The 17,877-nt window shown below is 41.4% G+C and overlaps 1 long non-coding RNA gene across 2 annotated transcripts in view; it reads right to left on the reverse strand.

The window, feature by feature from the left end:
- LOC128112971 (uncharacterized) overlaps positions 1–17,813 on the reverse strand; it is a 24,976-nt gene extending 7,163 nt beyond the window's left edge. Inside the window, exons 1-4 of one of the 2 annotated variants that reach the window (XR_008219252.1) lie at positions 16,997–17,813; positions 16,689–16,819; positions 9,530–9,756; positions 527–4,083 (exon numbers count right to left, since the gene is read on the reverse strand). This is a non-coding gene — a long non-coding RNA (uncharacterized LOC128112971). Of the gene's footprint in view, positions 1–526; positions 4,084–9,529; positions 9,757–16,688; positions 16,820–16,996 lie in introns of those variants that run through there. The other variant, XR_008219253.1, reaches the window with a different exon arrangement.
- Positions 17,814–17,877: the final 64 nt, after the last annotated feature.

Raw genomic sequence — 17,877 nt, forward strand, 5'->3', positions numbered from 1 at the left:
GTCTGTGAGAGAGCTGGCAGCCCAAAGAAAAATATGCCTACAAACAGCCTTTTGTTTTCTGTGAAACAAAAGCATAACCTCTTCCCCAACTCAACATATTTTTTGACTTCCATTTTGAAATTAAGGCATTTTAAAATATATAGGTTGGTTTAATTTAGCAGTTTCCATAATCCAATGTCTCTCAGCAGCTATTGTTCACACATCACCAATCAAAAAATTTAAAGTCAACAAGACACCATATAGGATCCAGACTCTCTGTATGTTTTCCATCTTTACAGGTCTTATCCTTTTTATAATATTTTATTCTTTCTTTAAAGACTATCTTATTATTTATAAACTATTTATTTTTTCATGACTGTCTATACCCATTTTCTTTTCTTTTTTTAAGCCTACATACATTTTTAAAACACACTGTAATTTGTTTAGAGGTTTTTTTTTCCATCTGAATCTGTCTTTATTGAGCATCAACAATGCTCTCTGATTGCATGAGTGTGGAGGCCCACAAATATTTTCTAGTGAGATCTGAGCTTGCGTTACCCAGCAGAACTGCATTAGATGATTGCTTGACCATGTGCATGGTTTCTAGGTGGTTGGAAGGGTCTACATTTGGCTGAGCTAGGGAGAGGTCTTTTGCTCCACCCCTTGGCATTCCTATAAATAGCCCTTTAGAAGAAACAGGAGGGACCAGTGGAGAGGATCCAGGCCATCTTGAGCCGATCCTGTATTTCTGTTTTTCTCCCCTCTATCCTTCTATCTAAATCTCTTATCCCTCACTCCTCAAGAGTACCCTGGGATAGAATGTGGGAGCTGGTCTCCCAGCTGGCCTCCCATACATGAGACAAGTCAAGTGCCATGCAGCTCAGCTTAGCTCATGGTGCTGGCACATGCTGCTGCCAGCTGGCTCCAGTCCACAGGCAATGGCCAGTAGCCATATCCCTGAACATCACTGAGCCTACCCAGAAGACTGTGGTCACTAGGAAACCATGCTTGACTCCATGTTCTGAACTTCAAAAAACAACTTTTCTCAGTCCTTATGTGGATATATGTAGCCCCATTTGGGGTACCATTTGTAGACAGATTTTCTTTGGGATTTCAGCTTTAAAAAAAAAATGACATGGAGACCTATTATTAATTATGAAAGTTCAGCGTATAGCTTAGGTTTCTTTCTAAATAGCTCTTATAACAAGTTAATCCATTTTTATTAATCTTTATGCTGCCACATGGCTCCTGGCTTTTACCTCTCCTCCTGCATGTCTGGTTCCCTCTGTGTCCAGCTGGTGACTCTTCTTCCCAGAGCTCTTTCTGTCAAGAAGTCCCACCTAGACCTCCTGCCTATCTATTAGCTATTTAGCTTTTTACTAAACCAATGTCACAGTGACATATCTTTTCACAGTGTAATCAAATATCTCGTAACAGAGAATGGCCTGCATACCAGTACCTTTGAATCCTTGTTTAGGGTTGACCTGACTGTATGAGAGGCAGAGAAAGACTGGCTAGGTGGTTAGTTTTTGAACCTGGCAGATCTGTTATTTAAAAGATAGTGACCCAGTCAGTTTGGTGGCACCTAGGTGGGTCCTCTGGTGTAGTTGGTCCACAAGGAGATGTCTGAGGGCTGTGGGAAGAATGATCCTGTAGTCCAGCAGGGTCCACCATTGCACAGGGTTCTTTTGTGTTCCCTAGGAATGAGCACTGTCTTCTCTCTCTGTGTATGTTGGCTGAGGGGGAACACTAGGTCAGAAAAGGTTATGGGCAGAACAGTGCACAGCTCAATGCAGAGTTCGGCAGCCTGCTAGGGCCCCTTGGTCTGTCAATGTCAGCCTTTTGATGATCCCTGCAGTGTATGACTGTTATTTCCTTGGGGAGCCAGATAGCCTCGAGGAGAGCTAGACTTTCCTTTTTGTTTTTGATGGTTTTTCTTCCACAACTAGGAGCCCCCTTACCCTATAGATTGTGGCATTGGCATGAAGACTGGTGAAGGAATACCTGCTGTCTTTGAAGATGTTTACCCAATTACCCTTTCCCAAGCAAAGCCCAGGCAAGAACAATCAGCTCAGCCTTTTGTGTGAAGGTGCCCAGAGGCAGGCCCTGGGCCAAAATGATATCCTTTCTGGTGGTCACAGAAGCTCTTGCCCCTTGAACCCTATTCATTATGAGGCTGCTTCCACATGTAAACAAGCCAATGTCTGCCTCAGGCAAGGGGATGTTTGGGTGGAGGTGGAAGTCTGGGAAGCTAATCTGAGGAAGATGTCCAATGGATCCTCTCAATTCTTTAAGAGTACTTTCAGGCTGGGCAGTGGTGCTGCACGCCTTTAATCCCAGCACTCGGGAGGCAGAGCCAGGTGGATCTCTGTGAGTTTGAGGCCAGCCTGGTCTACAGAGCGAGATCCAGGACAGGTCCAAAACTACACAGAGAAACCCTGTCTCGAAAAAAATAAAAACAAACAAACAAACAAAGAGTACTTTCAGGTCACTGTCTGGCATCACTGTTGCTGGGCTGAGGCTCTGAACATGGAGCTGATGGAGAAACAGGCTCTAGTATTGGGAAATGTGGCCATTTGACATCCATCAGGCATTTGATCCCTGGAACAGGATCTCCATAAGGGGTAAGTCCTGGTCTAAGGTGAGCCTGTCAGCCTCCTTTACCAACAGGGCTGGTAGCAGCTATGACACAGTCAGGGTGACCACCCAGAAGCCAAGCATTTGGATAGGTATTCTTCAGGCCTCTGATACGATCCAAAGGTCTGGGTAAGCATACCTTTGGTAATCCCTCAGAACTCATGAATGAAAAGGAGGATGGAGCAGTTTTGTGACATCAGGTAAGGCCTGAACTGGGTATTGTATTAGGGCATTCTCAAGTCCTGAAAGGCTTGGTTTTCTATCTCAGTCCATTTTCATGGTTTCTCTGCTGTAGTAGTCACATAGAAAGCCTTGCTATCTTGGCAAGACCAAGGATCCAAAGACAGCATTAACCTGCTACCCCCAGAAATTTGCATAGTTGTTTTTTGGTCTGAGGCATGGGGATCTGGAGGATGGCTTGTAGCACAAATTCTGATTGGTATTATTAATAAAAACCCAGAGTCAGATATCAGAGTGAAGGAAGAAAGATCAGAGGACCAGAGCAGCCGCTAGTAAGACTTCTTCCCTCTAGGAATCCTCAGATTGAAAAGGCTGAGCTCCTGTCTGCACCCTGCCTTATCACTTCCCCTCTCCACCCAGCCATATCACTTTCCGTTTCCTCCTTTCAAGTGCTGGGATTAAAGGTGTGTGCCACCACTGCCTGGCATCTAGTGGCTAGCTCTGCACTCTGATCTCCAGGCAAGCTTTATTTGTTAAAGGACAAACAAAATATCACCACATATTCCCTTTTTGTCTAAAATAGAAAAGAAGGTTATAACTAATATAAGAGAAACTATATACAATAAATACAATAACTATATATAATATATACAAGCAATAATTATATTAACAATGCCCAGTCCATTAACATTTAACAAATTCAGAGAAAATATTCCACTATCTATCCTATCTTGGTGAGTCCAAAGGGTTTTAACTAATTCACATTCTATTCTAACTTGCATTATCAAAACTCTCTTTTAATGTCTCTCAACGCTATACACTTTATACCTCTTTAGTGGATTTCTTTTCTGAATCTGGTAACAAGGAAAACTAAAACTATAACTATAAAGTCTTCAACTCTATCAGAGACTCAAGAAGGAAATATTACCTGAATAAGCAGGAAGTGCAAGCAAGCAACTTCCAAAAACTGTGAGAAATGACAGAAACAGCTGGCTGCCTGGACAGTCATCCAAGATTCCTTTGCAATATTGGGGCATCCATCTTCAGACTACAGTCCTAGCATATTGGTTAGACTTTTCTGTGAAGCAGAATTTTCTGAAGGGCTGTCATACCTTGTCTTGGCAAAGTTCAGTTTTCACTTTCTTTTGTATCCTGCTTGTCCAATTTGGACAGCATTTTGTCAGCAGTCAAGGCAAGGGCATTTTCTTGCTCAGTGGCTTACTTTTGCCACAAAGAAAGTAAATTCCATGTGGGGTTTCTTCAATGTCCATCTGAAGTAGATTGGTGCTGCCAAGAGCAAACATGTTTCATTGTCATATAAAAGAACCTATGTTTTTAAAACATCTTAAATGCTATATTCTGCAGATCTCTGAAGTGTTTCAAGATGACCTGTCTAAAATATATCTCTGTTTGACCTTGAAAACATACCTAATATGACTACAAGTTTGATTGTAATAGGTGACTACTAACCTACATTCCTTATTATCCTAAATAGTTGGTAATAATAACTTTCAAGGACTAGAAATTTGTATTACATTGTTAAATGAGCTATACCTTGAACATAATTAGAAATGTATGTCGAGTATGTTCTAACAAAAATAATCTCAACTTTTTTCAGTATACAAAAATCCATATCAATGTAAAATATTTAAAACTAGTAGTTGCTTTTTTGGTTTAGAAGTAGATTCAATAATCTACCTTTTTATCCTATCATATTTATATCCCCTTTTTTCTTTTCAGAGTAGATTCAATAATCTACACTTTTATCCTATCATTTCTATATACCCCCTTTTTTTCTTTTTAGATTGAGATCCTGAATCTAATCTCCTTTGTTCAGCTTTTTTCCTGACCATTACCAATAATAACTTGTAACCAACCACCCTAAACAATGACAAATATCTATAACCCATTGAATGACCAAAAACCACCCACCCTACCTCTTGGGAATGTGGGCATCATGTTCTTAAATTTACTCCCTGGGGGTGATGGTATCTTTAGGGGATATTGAAAAGAAAAAAATTGGGGTAATTGTCAAGTCCTGGGAGAGGTAGCTGTATCATTTGTTGTCCAGTCTCTGCATAATGGGAAAGTACAGGGCTTGTCTCAAGTCCTGGCTAGAGTAGTCTGTGAGGTTGGATCATCTCAGCTAGCCACCTTGAAATTGTCCTGAGCAGTTTGTAGTCCAAAGCCAATCATTGGGTGGTGTTTGTCAGCTTAGCAGCATTATCATAATCCATGTGGAATCATCATTATGGGGTCCCCATCATCTGGCTAAGGCCTTTCAGCCAGCCATAGCAGTTGCCCAGGCTCCCAAAGCCTGAGATCCTCTGGGTCTGTCAGGAGAGTAATTGTGCCTGGGCCTCTCCAAATCCTCACAAACTATTCCACCTATGCCCACAGTGCCATCAAAACAAAACGAACAAACAAACAAAAAAACCCAAAACATTGGGTACCTGACTGTCCTCATGTCCTTTGTGGCATGAGGATATTAAGCCTAGATCACCCACCAGCCGACCTCATAGGTCTGGCCATGGATGACTGAGGAGGCCAGGAGGCCCTTGACCGAACCACCACAGTCTCTGACAGGGGGAGCCTCAGGTAGTCATCACAGTATCAGGGCTATTCATCTCCTTCCTTCTGGATACCAGGGCCACTTTTTCAGTCCTGATGGAGTTTTAGGGTCCTGCCTCTCCTTCTCATTCCTCTGTTGTTGAAGTAAGGGGATAGCTTTACCAGCTTCACCAAACCATACCACTTAGCTGTATTTTGAGGGGTATTACCCTTACCCACTCCTTCCTAGTGATGCCACCCTGTCCCATCCCCTTGCTGGTAAGGGACTTCCTAGCTAAAGTAGGAGTCTCTATGTCTTTTGCTCTCCCATCTGTTTGACCCCAGGTTCACCAGACATCCCCCTCCTCCTTCTCCTCCAAACTCACACAATCTGGCACACCCTTTCCCTTACCAGCTTCCCAGGTGGATCATTGGGTATGGGACACTCAAAACCCCTCTCTAGATAAACATCATTCCTTTCTCCTTTGTCTCTTATAGGCCTAGGTCAAACTAACAATGTAGCCAGAAGCTCAGGAATATTAAGATGGTTAGATGGAGAAAATTATGGCATATTCTGCCCATATGTCATCCTCCATACCTAACATACTATGAGGAAGAGACATGCTGTAACAAATGGATGTATCTTTAATCTCTGTTATGGACTAATATCAGCTAAAATGCTATAGATGGGTTTTAAATTTAAAAGAACTTGGGTAAACAAATCCAAGCCATAACTAAGCCTATTATTTCAGAAATTATAAATGAAAGACATGGCCTAGGGTATCAAAATTTATCCTGGGGGCCATTGTCCACTGCTGACCCCATTACTTAGAGATCTGATGCTCCTATCTGAGTTAAACAATGACCTTTCAATGCTGAGAGAATTGTAGCTGCTACCTGTCTGGTGGGGAAAAAACTTATGTATGGGACATATAAAGCCTCTCACCAGCACTTGAACCACCTCAATATTTGTTATTTAGAAAAAAATCAGGCTAATAGACAGTTACAAGACCTTTAAAAATTAAATAAAATTTATTGACGCCAAGGGGAATTTCACACTCTGACTTGCCATCTCTCATGGCCATCCTTAGAAATCAGAATATAATTGTCATAGATTTATAAGATTGCTTCTTTACCATACCTCCTCACCCTAAAGATTGTCAGCATTTTGCCTTTAGCTTGCCTTCTAACCCTGCCACAATTGAGGCCAAAGCAGACATACAGAGTAGGAGTTGCATGCTCTGCTTATCCAGTACTCATTTTATTGGGCAGGGTTCCTCATCATATGTACAGATTAACTATCAGAACTGTCAATTATAGTCCCCTCAAAGTCCCCCAATCCAATAATATATATGTACATGTATGTATGTATATATGTACATATGTTTCAATACATTTATTGCACAGCTATTATATTTATATCAAACTATATAAAACTTGTGAGTCTATAGATTGGCAGATAGGTCTACAGGATATACTGACACTTTCTCATGTCTGTCCAACAATTACAAATTCTCTCCCTATGGAAGTTCACCCACGAGGCCTATGTTCTTATGATTTATGGCTATAAAATAAGAAGTAATAAACCATTTATTCCACTGCTTTTCAATTTTAGGAATGCTTAGAGCTCATAATTGGACAAAGGCCTTACATATACTTCAAGAGCTCTTAAGAACTGGTGCTTAACTTCTCACATCTCCCACTACAGGCATTCCTTATTACCCCCAGGCCAAGCCACAGAGTTACACCTAAGCCTCTAGGACCTTCTCACTGGTATTTGAAAAGGTCCTGATATTTTCATGTCAGGAAGAGGATATGCTTACATGTTTTTACAGGACACTGACTTGCCTTTATGGATCCTGGGTCACCTGATCACACCATATGACCAGGCTACTGCAGGATAGAGGTGCTCTAAAGTTGCCAGCCTGATTACAGGCTGCTAATCACTCATAGATAATTATTGGGCTTTGAATTTATAAATAAATTGATATAATTCCAGGTCCTATTGATGAACAGAGTTCATCAATGATATCAAAACCTGTAGAAATATGATTAAAAATAATAATTCTGTTCTAAATGTATTTTATTAATTTTGATAAAATGATAAACAAGATTTGATATATATTATATATATAATATATATATATATATATATATATATGAAACATTTCAGACTTTATTCTCTAGCTATCCTGCTGTTTTGTTAAGACTCCAAGGATTCATAATTTTGCTCTGACAAAATTCACCACTGTTATCATATTGCTAATATGTCTAAAGATTTTGTCTTTTAACAAGGTTCTTATAAGATTTAGGAGATCAAAATTCACCAACACTCACAAGCCAAGAAGGACCAGGAGGAATGTAACATGACTACAATTTATGTTTCCCACTTACAAATTTTCCTTTTTCTCTGGAGGAAGGGGAAGCTTTCCTTCTCCCTGGCCTGGTATCCCTTTCTCTCATCTGCTAAAACCATGCATTTAATATTCCATAGGTACACCTAAGAGAAAATGTTTTCTCTTTAAAACTCTTCATCTTTAAAACTCTTCTGCTGCATGTTCTACCATTAATATATATATTTGTTCCCAGCAGAAATTCTAATTTAAAGAGTTACAGGCTGTCATTCTCTGGATCACAGACACGCTGTCCAGCTGCAGGTCTGCATCTCATCCTCCAGCCCACACGGATGTGCAGTCCAGCTCAACCCTGCACCCTGCCCTCCAGCCTACAAGACAGGAAATCCTGCTACACATCTCACAAAGCCTAAAACAGTCTGTTTTTGCTGGGTTTCCACTGAATTCCAGCCTTCAAGACCCTCAGCTTTGCCCCCATATCAGCAGGAATTAACCATGGATGATTTCTACAACTCCTTTGTCACTTACCCTTCTTTCTGAACAGTACTCTCAAGCCCAGGGGCTAAGCTGCCCTTAAAATTTTCTATTGTATAATTCTACCCATGATCCTGAAATGTATATACTACCAGATATTCCCCTCATGTACTTTTCACAATTGTTCTATAAGTAAGTCTTGCTATGTACACCCTGACACAGGTTATTACTGTCCTCTCACAGCTAATGGTTTAATATTACATTGATTACAAATTTAAATTAGGTAAGCTTCAACTGCAGCTTTGGTCTCACAGATGCTCATGACTAATTCAGGTAATTTTATCTAAGAATGCCTCTTTAAAATACAGTTTAACCAAATTTATCACTACTAGAGATTAATAGAGTCAATGTTCCAAACTAACCATTTCTTTTTGATAAGTCAGAATCATAGTATTTAGACACATTTGACCATATTATGACATACTAGCCAATGATAGATTTTTATGTTATTCCTCTGCTCCCCTTCTTGGGACAGAGATAGTCTAATTATATACAAATATACCTATTAGATGATTAAACTAATTCTCAGCTTGCCATCTATATAGATTATTGATTATAAGTATATTTTATAGATTATAAATATGTATTGATACAAATATTGATCATATATCAATATTAACTGACCATTACTTATCATTTTTCCAGTCATCTCCAAATTAATATTTATTCACATCATTTCTTGCCCTAGAGAGAATTAAACATTCTTTTTTTAACTATACAAGAAAAGGGGAATTGCAGTGGGTTGCAAGAATATATTATAGAGATTCAGCTGTATATAATAAGCTATACTTTGATTGACCAAGGATTCCTTCAAGAGGAAGCCATTTATCAAGGAATATTTGGTGTTATTTAGCTTTTACTATATATTGGCTATCTTCTGCTATGAAATTCTTGTGTCCTCACATACTACTAGGCCATAGGACAGTTAAGCTTCTGAGACCTCCTGCTGATCCACTAGGTAACACCCCTGCAGGGCCTAGGAGACAGGCAGACTATAGATGCATAGCTTTGTTTCTTGTGCAAATGAACTTCAGACCATCCCTTGCCTTCAGGCCTAGTAGCATTGCAGAGCTATTGACTCAGGACAATAGGGCTTCTTGCATAACCAGGTGCAGTAAAGACTGGAGCAGAATTACTGATGCAGGCAGAGCTGCTTGGCCAGAGAGAAGAGAAAAAGGTAGAGTTTCTCAGAGTCGGGGGTAAGGAGCAAGGAAGGAAAGATGGAGGACTATTGGTGAAATTATTAAGGCCACTCCACGTAGTTAAAAGGAAGATTTATTTAGTGGGTAACTTACAAATGAAGGAATAGGTAGGTCGCGGGGTCTGGGGAAGGTGTATTGCAGTCCAGCGGTGTTCTCTGGAGCTCTGCTCAGTCAACGTCTCCGTCTGGGGTCCAGGAACTGAGAGCACTCGCCCATCCAGATCTCGGGTCCCCAGGCGCCGCCCCACCTTGTAGGCGTGACAGTTGCCGAAGCCTCAATGGGGGTTGGAACTTCCAGATCAAAGCTGGAATGGCTACCCACTACAGAGGACAAAGGAACAGAGGACTAAGATAAGGTTGAAAGCATAGGATCTTACTATTAGGCAATGAGAGGACAGAAATAGAAGGGACAGAGAGGAACTGAGTGTCAGAACAGAACTGAAGCTGTATAGGTAGAACTTTGTCTTAGAGAAATAAAGTAAACGGATGAAAGAGCATGGTGTATATAGATTCCTTCCCCTCAGATAACACCATGTCAGATGTAACATCTTCCTCAGGACCCTGGGAGGAACTTTCTCAGGGCAGGCCCTTGGGAAAATTCTGATATCATCCAATTACAAAACCCTTTTACTCCCATCCAGAGTAAAAGACAAGATGTAGCCTGCCAACTGGATTCTAGTTGTTTGGAAGTTCTGTCTGTTTTCTGTGTGCAGATGGATCAGTTTTCTGGTGTATCCATAGGTTTCATTGTAAACATGGGTGTTGTGATGGAAATTGCTCAGGCTTAGTTGAATGTATGAATGATGGTGGCCACTAAATGTTTTGTTTCTGACTGGTCTGCAGCGGAACAATCTTGGCACATTGTAAATATGTATTACTCTCATTGGTTAATAAAGAAGAGCTGACTGGCCTATAGGGAGGTAGGAAGAGATTAGGTATGAGAGCCTGACTAAGAGGATGCTAGGAAGAAGAGTGGAGTTGTGGGAGTCACAAGGCAGAGGATGCAGGATGTGTAGAAAATGAGGTAACAAGCCATGAGCCACGTGGTAGGACTTAGATAAGAAATATGGGCTAATGTAGGTTGTAAGAGCTCTTTGAGTGTGTGAACTTCCTGTGTTTTGTGTTTGTTGGTTTTGTTTTTGCTCTCTCTGCCACTGCCAGCCACCAGCCATCACTGCTAACTCTGCTTGCTATGGCTGCTTTGGTGGCCAGAGCTCAGAATCTATCGCTGGACTTTCTGGACACTGGGTTCAGTTTACAAAAGATGGGATTTAAAACAATGCTTGTTTAAAAAGGTATTAAAGCTACACTTCCATGCATTCATATACAAGAATGTACCTCTGGCCACAGTCAAACTTCTTAAATGCAAATCAAAGAAATTAATCTTTGAATAAACTTTTACTGTCTTCTCTCCTCACCACCTGTCCCATCTTCTAACATACAAGGGTCTGCAAGTTCTCTCTATTCAGGTACCACTGGTATAGGATGCGATACTTACCTTTCAGTCATGCTCATATCTCAACATTTCAACTTGACTCAAGTTGCTGATTTGACTCTCTTAAGGTGTGTATGGAATTTTTATTTCTGCTGGCTTCTGCTACCCATCAGTTGCCCCTTCCCCCCAACTGCTCTAACCATCCATATCTCTTCACCTACCTGGAAAGTGTCCCCTCTCTGCTCCTGGAGCCTCCTACACCCTCTGGAGCATCACCATGTGGGCAATTCTCTACTTTTTAAGACACTTGCCCCTCTACTTATGGTAGAATCAACCTCTCTTTCTTTGCCTTCTCCCCCTAGGAGATGTCTTCTAAGTCTTGCAGCTTAAGCCTTTATGGGCCTCTGTGACCTTATCCCTCCTGTCTCTCAGCTCTGCTTTGGAAGGTTTCACAGCTTCTATATGCCCTCCTGGGTTTCTCTCTTGCTTTCAGCTCACACTTGGAGCTTATAGAAACTCCCTCTGGTGGAGTTGATTTTGTCACCTGTTGTGGGATAATACTTTTATATACTGTGAAGATATGTCTTTGCCAAGGTGCCTTCTGATTGGTTTAATAAAGAGATGAGTGGCCAATAGATAGGCTGGAAGAGGTTGGGTGGGACTTCTGGGGAAAGAGGAACTTGGAAAGAACCTAGGTGCAAAACAGACCCCAGCAAGATGTGGAGCAAGACAGACATACAGAATGACAGAGAGATAAAAGCCATGTGGCAGAACATAGATTAATAGATACAGGTTAATTTAAGTTATAAGAGCTAGTTGGGAACATGCCTAACCTAAAGGCCTAGCTTTCATAATTAATAATAAGTCTCCATGTCATTATTTGGGGCTGGCAGCCAACAAGAAAGTCCAACTACAGTGACCTTTCTTGTCTTCCTCCACAGACTCAGATTTTAGTACAACCTTGCTCTGTTATTATAAACAACTTGGCCTCAGTACAGTTCAATGGCAAAAATTGACATGCTTGATTTTCAATGGTGACAATGTGACTGCACAAAGAAATTTGCAAGATATTTGATTACACTGTATAAAGATATGTCATTATGATTGGCTTAATAAAAAGCTGAATGGCCAATGGCTAGGCAGGATATCCAGGCAGAGAGGATACTGGGAAGGGTGGAGACACCAGGGGACATAGAGCAAGCAGCATGGGTATTACGAAGTAAAAGTAACTGAGCCACATAAAAGAATGTAGATTAAAAGATATGGGTTAATTTAAGTTATAAGAACTAATTAGAAACAAGCCTAAGCTGCCAGCCAAGCTTTCATAATTAATAATTAAGTCTCTATGATTTGGGAGCTGGCAGGTAGGACAGCTAAAGACTCACATCAAACAAATGACCCAAAAATCTTTTATATATAAACTTTCTCTCTATTCCTCTATTTCTTCCTTTTTATACCTGTTTGGGGTAGCTCTTATGTATGCATAGTCAATGTTCAAAAGACCTCTACCTCTAACCTCATGGGGTTAGGAAATTACACTATATCGGCTGTCAGAGGTTAATTCAGTCCCCTGTAACTCCCTTATCCATTTCTCTTTCACCAGGGCTTACCTAAATGCCTGTTTTCTCTATAATCATATGGATGAGTACTGTAAAAAGTGGCCAGAAACTTGAAGAGGTTACCCATAATGGTCCTGCAAATATCATGGGACAATCTGGGCCATCCTAATTGCATATCAGCTACTGAATAACACTCTGTCTGTTTTGAGGAGTCCCGATTGTACATTCCTCCTGGGTCAAATGCATGATCACCATTCATAACCTTACCCATTGGACACTAGACACTTGCCTCTCATTAACTGCTGCTGTGGAATAATCTTTTTGTACACTGTGAAGATGTGTCACTCTGACTGGTTTAATAAAAAAAGCCAAGTGGCCAATAGCTAGGAAGAATTTCCTGGCAGAGAGGATGCTGGGAAGAATAAGGTGGAGATGCCAAGAGACACAGAGTAAGCAGGATGGGTACTACGGAGACAAGGTAATAAAGCTATACGGCAGAAAGTAAATTAATAAAAATGGGTTAATTTAAGTTATAAGAGCTAGTTAGAAACAAGCCTAAGTTATTGGTCGATCTTTCATAATTAATAATGCCTCTGCATTGTGATTTGGGATCTGGCTGGTAGGACAGAGAAAGACTCATTACATATGGTGCCCAACATCCAGCCATGTATATCCACATAAAGCCAGAGAATGCTTTAAAAAAAAAGGTTCAGAAACCAGAGTCAAAAGCGGTTTCCTGGTGATCGAGGTGTCTCAGGTAGGCTCTATGTACAGAGACTGCCTGCAGATTGGAGCCAGCATCATTCACTAAGCTGAGCTGCCCTGGTGGCTGACACAGCAGTTTAAGATTTGTCTCATGTCATCAGAGAATGCTACAGACGCTCAGTAAAGACAGATCCAGATGGGACAGAAACCCTCTAAACAGGTTACAATGTGTTTAAGAAAATGTGTGTGGGATTAAAAAAGATAGGTATAGGCAGTCATAGAAAAAGTAGTTCATAAATAATAAGAAAATGTCTTTAAAGAGAAAATAAAATAATATAAAAAGGATAATCCATGTGAAGATAAAAAATACAGTCTGGATCCTGTATGGTGTCTTATTGACTTTAAATTTTTTGATTGCTGATGAGTGAACAATAGCTGTTGAAAGACATTGGATTATGGAAACTGCTAAATTAAACCAACCTATATATGTTTAAATGTCTTAACTTCAAAATGGAGGTCAAAAAATGTATAACATTGGGGAAAGAGATTATGCTTTTGTTACCAAAGGAAACAAAAAGCTGTAAATTCTTTTCAGGTTAATAGAGGTCAGATTTGACCAAGGGATTTGACTGAGTATCTTGGCTACAGACATGGGGGAGGAAGCCAATAAAGAACACAGGATAGGTGATGTGTAAACTGATTCCCTCTGCATGGAAACAGCTCAGAAATGAGAAGAGAAATGATAAATCTTGTTGGCTACGGGTCCTCATGACTTATTATTACATGCTATCCTTTTATAAGGCATAGATAGAGATTTATATTACAGTTTGGTTATGCAGTCCAAACAGACTTATAAAGTTGAGAGATGCCTTTTACCTGCTCAGACATAGAACAAAAAGCCATCTTTAACTGATTTGCACATAGTGCACATTCCATACTTGTGTTAATGCAGATATATATATATATGTATATGTATACACATATACATACACATACATACATACATATACATACATACATACATACACACACACACACATATGTATATATATAAATCTTTATGTGTTTTCAGAGCAAGGGCACCAGTGTAGCTAGAGTTTTCCTGCCTGGCCCACAGTCAGGACAAATTTCTCTTACCTGCTAGTCCTACAGCCGCTGAGACCCAACCAAGTAAACACAGAGACTTATATTGGTTACAAACTGTATGGCCATGGCAGGCTTTTTGGTAACTGTTTTTACAGCTTAAATTAACCCATTTCTATTAATCTATACCTTGCCACGTGGCTTGTGGCTTACCGGTACTTTACATCTTCCTTGTCCTCATGGCGGCTGGCAGTGTCCTCCTCCCAGCTTCCTGTTCTCTCCATTCTCCTCTCTGTTAGTCCCGCCTATACTTCCTGCCTGGCCACTGGCCAATCAGTGATTTATTCATTGACCAATCAGCAACACATTTGACATACAGACCATCCCACAGCATACCAGACACAATGAAAATAGGTGGCCCAGGTGATCCAACAGAGTGCCTCTGTTGCAGTTTCCTCAGAGTTTTGCATGCAGAGCAGCTTCATGGTTGCTGGCTGAGATGGTCCGGCCTCACAGACTACTCCAGCCAGATTTTAGATAAGCCCTATATTTTCCCATCACACCAAGACTAGATAACAGCTAGACTTGAACATTATCTTAAATTTCTCAGGATCCCCCTAAGATGTAATCACCCCCAGACAGCAGGAAGAAGTCTTGAGAACATGGCACCCACATTCCCAAGAGGTGGGGTGGATGGTTTTTGGCTGTTTGGTGGCTTCTGGATGTTTATCATCATTTAGGGGGGTTGGCTGCAAATTGTTTCTGGTCATGGCCAGAGAAAAAAACTGAACAAAGGAGATTAGATTCAGGGATCTCTTTCTGAAGGAAAAAAGAGGGGATATAGTATAGAAATGATGGGATAAAAGGATGGATTATTGAGTCTACTTTTAAACAACCATCAGTCTCAAATATTTTACATCAGTATGGATTTTTGTATATTGATACAAATTTAAGGCTATTTTTGTTACACTGTATTTGTAAATGGATGTTTCCTGTCCTGACCACCCAGTTCCAAATAACTGACTCAGAGGCAGAATATGACTTATAAATACTCCACCAATAGCTCAGGCTTAACATAGTAAATAGTTATACAGCAAAACTGTTACCAAGTAAGAATTTCAGTTAAAATATCTAGTCCATTTGTATTTGACAAAATTAGAGAAAATATTTTACTATGTGACTCCAACATTTTGTACCTAATTTACCTTTTGTCTTAACTAAGAGAAACTATAACTATCAAATCTTCAACTACATCCAAGACCCCAAAAGGATGAAATGCTATCTAATGACAGGGATCTCAAGCTGCCTGGACAGTCTCCCAAAGTACCTTTGTAACGTTGGGGTATCCAACTTGGGCCTGTAGGCTGAGTGTATTTGACAGACTTTCCTTTGAACCAGGGAATTCTGAAGGGTGGTTCTACCTTGTCTTGGCAAAGTTTGGCAGTTACCTTTTTTGTGTCCTGCAGGTCCAGTTTGGATAGTAAATGTCAGCAACTGAGGCAAGGGCAGTTTCTTTGCCCAGTGCTAAATTCTGCCACAGAGAAAGTAAACTCCATATGGGGTTTCCTTGATGCCAATCATCTTCTCTGAAGTAGGTTAGTACTACCAGGAGTAGACATATTCTGATTCTGCCCCCTTGGCACCACCCTATGCCCTGAAGTAAAAGCCTATTCTTAAGGGAAACTCTGCCCATTTCTCTTTCTTGTCCTATCTCTTCTGTCTTCCCACCACGAGATGCACACCTCCCAAACTCTTCTCCCTTCTCCTTCTCTCTATCTCTCTTTCCCTCTTTCTCTCTCCCCTCTCTCCCTCCCCCATCAAATAAAACTCTTGACTGAGCATTGTCTGCATGGCATCTCTGTCTCTCACCTGCCAAGGGACACTTGGTTCTACCCGCCAGCACGTGTATATCATAATATTGGCGCCCAATGTGGGGCTATTTATTATGCGGCATTGTTTACCATGTGAGAGTAACACAAGGTACAACAAAATCCACTATAAGAGCTTATTAAGGAAAGGGGATAGGTGTAAAGAGGTTCATAGGTCTATAGAAATGACAGGTGTGGGAAGGAGGGGAGGAACGGGTTGAATCTGCTTTTATTGCCGCCACCCCTCCCCCCTCCCAGCATGCACATATAGTCCTACGCAGCTGTGCGCAAATTACATGATCTCACGGTGCATGTATTACATAGAACATAAGGCCCTGGGATCTCATGGCGCATGTATTACATACGACAAAAGGCCCTGGGATGACTAAGCATCTTGCCTGGCTGCTGGACAGCACATATAGGGTCATGTAGCTGGTGGGGTGGTGGTGGTGGTGGTGGTGGTTAGGAATCCTAACACTTTTAAGTGTAGCTAGGGGTATTTCAGGAACAGGTCATCTAAAATAAAATTGATTAAGCAGGCGGCAGTTATTTTAGTACATTTTTGATAGGCCGAGGTTTTAGTCTTTTCCTCTTTGGACATACCTGGGTAAGTTTTGAAGGGGGGAGGTTGTAGTGTGAGACCAAAGCACCTCCATCTTAATAAGGCCTCCATTTTGTAAGCTTCTACATTCTAGGTGTAGGTTCCTGGAACCGTTGACCCAAATTCCAGGAACCTGAAAGTACAAAGTACAGGATATCAAGTTAACCATCTGGGAGTGACTGTTTAACCGCAGAATGTCCCCACCCGCAGGCAGCCAATGAGAAATGTGGACAAACAACTACCCGCTTAGCAGTAAGATGAAGACAAGGCTTCCGGAAAGTCCCTAGAAATGAGCAAATCAGAAACGTACCCGTACGGAAATAATTCTTTGCTGTTGTAATCCTATGGTTTTTGCCTTTAAAAAACTATGTTCAATTCAGGCTGAGTACCTATTCCATCCTCCGCTGGGTCGGGTGTGCTTGCCGAGGTCCCTGACTAGGCTTGTATTGCGCCCGAATAAAGCCTTGCTTTTGCATTCCAGAATGCTCGACTTCAGTGGTCTCAATGGGGGTCTCGATCTGGGCACAACCGGTAGGAACTGTCCTTATTGGTCATTGCTTTGAGATACTGTGACGCGGAATCAGGCCTTGTCCATGCTCTCTCCCTTGTCCCTGCTATCAGGGGTGCTGTTTGTTGATTAACAGCCCTTTAAGAAACAGAAACTTGGACCCAGTTTGTAAAATGGAGGAAGTTCAGACCTCTTACAGTCAGCTGGCCAACATTCAGCTAACTGGATTTGTTTGAGTCTGCGTGATGTTTCCCAGTGGTCTGCAACCCCGTAACACCATAACCCATCAGGGCCACGGAGCTGTTGGGTGAAGCACACAAATGGAGTCAGGTTAAAGCAAAACGGGTTACCTTGGTCAGTTCACCATCCCCTCCCATTTGGGCCTTTGAGGGATGGGCAAGCTCTCACTTGCACCCTCATTCCCTGCTTCCGCACCATGCCCTCCCCCCTGGTTCCCGAGGAAGGAACCTGGCCAGGGTGCAGAGACCCTGGAAGTTCCCGGAAGTAGTGGGTACCAATCCTGAAGAAGGTAGTCACAGGAACAAAGGAGGGGTGTCTTCTAGGAAAGGAAGTGGACAGACACAAGCTAGGCGATCACACGCCTGCTATTTGTGGAGACAAAAACTACGAGCGGGCCGAGGTGGCCAGGCCGTCCACGCCCCCTTGTGTTGGGACCCGACGGC

Source organism: Peromyscus californicus, unplaced genomic scaffold (assembly GCF_007827085.1).
Source record: "Peromyscus californicus insignis strain IS unplaced genomic scaffold, ASM782708v3 Scaffold_17__1_contigs__length_78620276, whole genome shotgun sequence".
In the NCBI taxonomy this organism is placed as follows: Eukaryota; Metazoa; Chordata; class Mammalia; order Rodentia; family Cricetidae; genus Peromyscus; species Peromyscus californicus.